Raw genomic sequence first — 7,832 nt, forward strand, 5'->3', positions numbered from 1 at the left:
ACAACCAATGGTCCAGTTTCAACAATATGTCCAGCCAACTATACAATGTCCACAAATGGTTCAACCAATGGTGGAATATCAACAAGCTCAATCGACATATCAATGTCAACAACTACAACCAAACATTCAAAAACAAAGGTTGCAGCACACACCAACCCAAGTTTCAAACATGTCAGAACAATTGAACCAAGTCCAATATCAAAACATGACATTAGATCAGAACCAACTCCTTGCCAAACAAGTTCAAATTCCAGATACAACTATGTCAAAACCTCGAAAGAAAGGTGGCTTTATTGCAATGCTCTTAAGGAAACTACCAAGTGAGTTCTTTGAGGAAGATCAAGATAATACAATTATGTCTAGCAATGCCTCATCCCCCAACAAACAAATTGATTCTCTAGTGGCATCTATCCCTACACCTTTAGAAGTTTCCCAAGAATCTTCTATATTGTCCTCATCAAATAATACACCCAAGGATGCAATTATCCAAGAGCTATCCATAATTGATTGCCAAGATAATCCAATTCATGACACACATCCTTGTCATGTTTCAGAAATACAAGACCCAATGCCACCATGCACTTTATTGCCATTACCTGTTTTAGAGGACCCCCTTCAAAATCCCTCTTCCTCATGTTCAAGCATTGATTCCTTGCCAAAATCCATCACAAATTTTCAAAGTGCATTTCCTTCATGCCAAAGCATTAATCCCTTGCTATAATCCCCCATGCATATCCAAAGTCCAACCCCATGTCAAGAGGATAATTTAGAGCATGAAGAAACATGTCTTGAAATAGATGAAGATCAAGATCATGAAACCTCATCATCCCATCCAATTGTTGACCAGGATCTCATCTTCCCAGACACTCAATATGATTCCCCTATTCTTGTCCATCCTATCCAAAGTCCTATTGACACTCCATTCCCCGGGCAAGATCAAGATATCCCAGTTCATCCAATCCCAAATGATCCCCTTCCATTTCATGAACATAATGTCCTTTCAAATCCCATTGACATTCCACTTCCTGAGAAAGATCAAGATATCCTTTCCATCCTTTCCGATGATCCCATTGAAAGTCAAGAGAAAAGCACCTTTAAAGAGGATTCCAATGATCTTCCTCCTTGTCAAGATCAAATTATTCCTTCAGATCCTCCACAAGATCCTTTTGTTCCTCCATCTCTACATCCTAATCCTCCATATACACTCCAAGATCACATTTCTTTTGATGATCCCATTATTTCTCCCATTCCATCTCTTGAAGAGCCTATCATTGAACCATGTCCACAACACAATCCTAGTCACCCTCATGATCCTGATCCCCTTCATGATTCTAACATGTCAGTGCAAGATGTTCATGAACCCTCGACATGCATAATGGGTTCTTCCACTTTGGTGCATCTGATCCACTTCATGATCTCATTACTTCTCTCATATCATATCCACCTCATAATGGACTCGCATCTTCTTCCCAAAGAAAAGAGTATCCTACAAGTCAAGATATTCATAAAGGCAAAGGAGTAGATCTTCATAAGCAAGAATCCCTTCATGTTAAAGAAAATATTAAGGGTCATGGCCTCATTGAAATTCCTCAAGGCGTGGGTACCCCTACTAAATCCAACATCCCTTCAAAATCCAAACATACACCTTCCCCATCATACTTTCCATCCATCTTAGGTCCTTATATCCCTTTGTCCTCTATACAAGGTCAGCAAAGGCACACATCATTGAGTAAATTTCATCAATCCAAAAGAAGTCCATTTCATTCATATCCATCCATGCATTTCTTTCCTCCTCCAAGCACTTTGGATGCCAAGTATACACGTCATAAGTCTAAAAATCCACATGTATTCAAGGATCAACATGTCCAATCTAATCGACATGTCAAAACAAAGAAAAATATGATCCAAAAAGAAAAAGAAATTTCCAAAAGGCCACAAAGGCCCACTAAGAAAAATAAAGCAAAGTCAAAATCTATATGGGTTCCTAAATCCCTTGTGCAAGCAATGCACTCTAAGGAACCACAAAAGCATGAAAAATCAAAAACCATGTGGATCCCTAAGTGGCTCCTTAAAGCACAAAATCCTAAAGAAACATCCAACCTGGCATCCAAAGTTGCTATTCCTCCATCCAACCCTCTCAAATTTGTTCCTCCATCACCTTCTTCATCCATTTTGGGCCCTTATGTCCACAAATCCCAAGCTATTCCTTCATCAAAATTTCAATATCCAAAATACATTTGTCCTCCATCAGTCCATCACCCCTCAAGGTGTGTGCTAATGTTGATCTTGCCTTCATTTCCATCCAGTGAAGCCCAATTCTTCCAGTACCCTATCCATTATCCAATGCATATTTTTCCTCCTTCAATCCCTTTGATCCCATCTTTTTCATAAATCCTTGCCTTAGTTTCATCTTATTTTCCATGTCCTTATCCTACCAACGTCTTTGAGCATACTTTTAAAGGCCATGGTCCATTTTTTTTCAAGGCTAATATCCAAACAAAAAGATGCTTGAGTCCTTCTTCCATCCCCTATCATGTGTCCATCTTCTATTGGAAAAGTAAAAAAAAATCAAAAAAAAAGAAAAAGAAAAAAAAAATAAAGAAAAATAATTCGTCCATTGGTGAAAACCTAGCAAACAGGTGCCTTGGGCAAGTACCATGATGAAAACCTAGCAAACAGGTGTCATGCGTAATTTATGAACTTCTTGAACACCACACTTGGGGCCAGGTTTTATCTTATCATATTATTCTATCCATCATTGTTCCATTATCCTATCGAACTCCTGTCATTACCCTCCATTATCCTATTGTCCCCCATGTCCAGTTTCCCTTTCCACCTTTGATCTTGACAAGGCTGACGATCTTCATGAGCATCATGCATCTTGTTTGCAGCTTTTAGTCTATCATAGCTTTTGGTCTTTATCCATTTGCTTATTATACCCTTTCATCCATATTCCCTATCTTATTGCAACCTTCAGTCCATGTCCCTTATCCATTCTTGGTCTTGCTTATCCTATCCATATCTTATCACTATCCATACACTCTTTTTCTATCTCTTGATCTTGATCTGACATAAGGACACAAAATTTAAACATGGTTTCACAACACCTCTTGACATGTCCCTCATGCCATGTTCCTGCTTTACATTGTCATATCTAGTCTCTGGTCCCATCATGCCATAGCCCTTGAAAATTGCATCCGCATTGTCTCCATGATAAAAGGCCTTTGTCTTCCCTCTATCCACCAACATTTCAGAAAGCCTATTTATTCATCTGTCATATTCCTTTCTTTGCTAGACACTGGGGGCAAAATCATAAAAAAATCAAATAATGTCTTGAAATAATACAAAAAAATCAAATAATGTCCTGAAATAAAAACAAAAAAATTGAAAAATGTCCTGAAATAATCCAAAAAAAATCAAATAATGTCCTAAAATAAAATCATAAAAAATCGAAAAATGTCCTGAAAAAAAAAAAAAAAAAACCCCTAAAAAGTCAAATAAAGTCTTGAAAAAATGAACACAAAAAAAAAATAAAAAATTTAAAACTCACAAAAACAAGCATTTTGTAATAAATGATCCCTTTGTGTATAGACAGATCATTGAGCATCCATCCAACGATACACGCAATCACACACTGTGCTTTAATGAAATCATGCATTAACAGATGAACTTTTCAATCAAACCAAGCATTCAAACTGATCTAAACTGTCATATCAATCGAATATCAGCATCAAAATCATTTGTCTTTTTTCCTATTATCATGGGTCTTATACAGGGTGTGGTATACTCGAAACCAGACTGTGTCCTGTCTTAGATGGGGTACCACATGTCCTGAAACCAGACAACATGATCATCTAATCAACACTTTCAACTTTTGACAATGAAGATCAAGATGTTTGTTTGATTTGCTTGCATTTGTGCATCTTATCTTTTAATTGATTTATCTTTGGCTTCGATCATGTTCCTATGTTGCTCGATGATGTCACTAAGTGATTTAGAGTGACCGAGATGGTTCATGGTCCTTTTCTCTTTTTGATTGTGATTGTTGTTTGTTTGTGATGTGTTTGTCCTTTGCAAAAAGGGTTGCATTTCAGCTTTGGCCTTCAATGCCATGATGCTACGCATCCATTTTGCTACATAAAAATAAAGGTTCTCACCTACAAAGTGCATTACTGAAAGCAAGTTTTTCTTCATCTCTACTTGTCCTCTATCTCATTTCTTCTTACTACCGTTTCTTTTGTCAGTTTGGATAGTCAGTTCGGTCTAGTGCTTCGGTCTCCATATGCTGCATCTTGCATACATTGGTTAGTACATTTGCATTACATCGAGCATCACATCAAGCATTTTATCCATTTCATATTATAAATGCATCAAAAATACATAAAAATATATCCATACATGTTCATAAACAGTGCATAAGTCATCCATACATAGAAAATAACTACAAATCATAACACATTGCATCCCATCATATTGATGCATATCATATCCCATATCATAATAATATCAGAGTACAAAATTGGACTGTCTGTCCTAAGTATGGCCCGCAGGCTGACTACATAATATTAACTACATATGTCATCTATCTGTCACAAAGGAGTACGTGCCTCTGTCACTCGGTGCTCCCTCTGTCCTCCTCATCCCTGCCATGTCTCATGGATGATGTCCCTCTTGCCCTTGGTCCTGGCTGTGGTGGTCTCATAGGTCCACTCACCCCTATGCTGCTCAATGACCTCCAAGAGCGTGCCCTGCTCTCTGCCCTCGATTGTGCCTGATATGAAGCTGCCCTCTGCTCTAGTGGAACGACACCCTCATATAGTGTCCTCCAATGGCGTATCTCCTCTCTAGTCTCTACCTGCATCTATGCAATCTCTCGTGCACTGGCATCCCGAATCGACCCAATGAACTCAGTGACTCTCTATTCTTCTCACTGTGCCTGAGCTATTGTTGTATCTTGAGCCACTGTGAGTCTAGCTATCTCCACTCGAAACTGATCCTGCTATCTCTCCAATGTCATAATGTGATCCTGCTGACTCACTATGGTAGCCCTGCACATCTCCATCTCCTCTGTCCTAGCTGTCTCCGACTCTATGGGTATATCCTACAATGTCTCCTGATCGCCTGAATCTGGCCCATCATTTCCATCCCCATCCTCTCCATCCTCATCCTCATCCTCCTCATCCTCATCATCCTCTTCCTCATCCTCATCTCCCTCCTCTCCAGTGAGTGGGAAGTCTTGTCTCCTCAGTATTGGAATATCAGGATCCATCAATGGCACTAGTCATTGCTATGCAAACCATATCTCATACTCCTCTGTCACCATCCGCTCTAGCACTCTTCCCCATCCAATAGGGAATCCATGTCCTTGTCTGTCCCTTGCTAGTAAACATGCTATCACTACTGCTATCACCACATATCGTCGGTCATACTTAGAAGCCATGCTCTCCCAACCGATCTCCCTCTCGACAATGTCCAGATCATCTGTGTCACACTCAAATAGCCTGCATAACGTGTCTCTCCCGGTCACTTGGTCATAATCTATCATCTCCCCATGTATCAAAATGTGGAGGATGTGCCATACATCCTCTAGAGTCACTGTCACCTCGCCAGTCGCCAAATGGAATGAGGAGGTCTCCGAATGCCAGCGCTCTGCCAATGTGGTAAGCAATCCTGTGTTTGCCCTAATCTTGGGTAGGAAGGTGATGTAATATATGCCAAGTCCTGCTAAGGTATCTCTGTCCGTGCTCCTAAGTCTATGTCGTAGCATGAAATAGTCTGGTTGGTTCTCTCGCGTGATCAACGGATCTGTCGACTCTTCATCACAATTGGGGCACAATTTTGTCAGTATTAGGGTTTTCTCCTACGGGCTACATTTCTTTGTTTCATGGCCAAATCAGGGTGTTCTTTATCTATTTTTCCCTATCCTACCCTTATTCCCCCCTTTCAAGTCATTTGCATGCAGTTTCGAACCAAATTTGAGTCATCAATGCACAATTGCACCTGTGTCAAGGAACCTGCGCCTGTGTCAGGTAACCTGTGCCTGTGTCTCCCTACACAAGCATAGAAGACCCTACACAAGCACAAGATTCACCCTACACAAGCGCAGGAGTCCTTTTCGGCATCCCCTGTGGGCCCCGCAATGTCCCGCAAGCAATCAAACTTCATGAAATTGAAAACATGGGTTTTTGAGATCCATACCACTGCTCCTACATCATTCGATCGTCTGAATGTGTGTACACATTCCCCAAGGTGATCCGTCATTGGAATGTTCACCATCTATCTGCAAGTGTCCTTGTCCAGAGCAACAAATCCTCCTCTTTGGCTAGTGCAAATGAGCTCTTTTCACTTTCTTGGTCCCATTTATAGATCTTTTTCAGTGCATAGATGGACGTGCACCTTCTCCATCTTATGCTGGTCGTGGTCTTTGCATCTTAAATTGCTTGTCCTTCATGCATCTGATCTCTGATTGTCAGTCTGTTTGCTCCTATCATTTTCTATCATTTTTATCGATCAATTGGCCTCTTCTCTACCTATTTCCAACCAATTCCTCGAGGGGTCATGCATATGTCATTATTATCATCTGGGGCATTTTCATTATTATTCTCTGAAACAATGCTTAAAATCACATTGTCTCAAAGAGGGGCAAAATGTAGGCACCTAAAAATGGTCAACGCTTGTGGAGTCATACTTTAACATTTGCGCATTGCCTCATTTTAGGTTTTTGTGTCACATTAACATTTCTTCTATGATTCGCACTTGATCTTTATCATTTGCGAGCATCGAGTCATTCTTCTACATTCTTCAATCATTTCGTTCTCAAATTCGGTCTTGTCGACAACAACTTTCAATCACGATTTTGGTTAAAATTATCCTGTCGTATCAATGTGCATGCTTATTTGTCATCATTTTGGACATCATCAATCCTAATTAGGGTTTTGTCCTATTTTCAATCTTCTCATCTATTTTGTCATCAATCCTTATCCTTTTGTCAATTTTGTCATCTTGCGATCAATTTATCATTGATCGTTGTCATTTTCTTAATTATGTCAATTTGGAATAATTAGTCATTGTTCCTCGTCAATTGGCGAATTTATCAATCAAATCATTTTATCACATTAGTCATTTATTAATTCAAAATCATGATCAAATCAAATCGACATTAATTATCTTTTGTCAAGACCTAATTGTCATCCTTTCATTTCTTCTAAGGTTTTATGATTTATTCATTTAACCTATTTTGTCATTTCTTCCTCTAGGTTAAATAATTTATTTATTTATCCTAAGTCTTCTCATCACAATTAAATGATCATTTAATTGGCTAATTATTCCTCTTTTTGTGAATTAATTAATAAATGACAAATTATTAATTAATTCACCTAATTTCATCATTTCTAATTCCTAATTTCCACCTATTTTCTAATTTCCTAATTTTAATTTCCACCTAATTAAATTGTCTCTAGTTCTCCCTATTTTTGTGCTTCGGTGGAAGCATGAATTTCTCATGCATCATACTCTTGACATAGTAAGATGTCATAGGCTTTTAGTCTTCTAACCATTGCATTGGCAATATGTCATAATTCATGACATAGAAGGTGTCATAACCTTCCTCTTTCCACTTAATTGTGCCATTTTCGAAATCAATTGCCAAAATATCAATATCATGCTAATTTGTTCATCTCTCCAATTTATCTATAAATTGGATGAATTTCTTCAATCAACTCTCCTAATCAGATTATCAAATTTCTAATCAATCACGCTTCGAGTACTTTTGAGCAATTTTCTTACCTACTTGCTTTCAATCATGTATGTGCACTTGTAGGTGAAATCCACAA

This window comes from Cryptomeria japonica, chromosome 5 (assembly GCF_030272615.1).
Source record: "Cryptomeria japonica chromosome 5, Sugi_1.0, whole genome shotgun sequence".
In the NCBI taxonomy this organism is placed as follows: domain Eukaryota; kingdom Viridiplantae; phylum Streptophyta; class Pinopsida; order Cupressales; family Cupressaceae; genus Cryptomeria; species Cryptomeria japonica.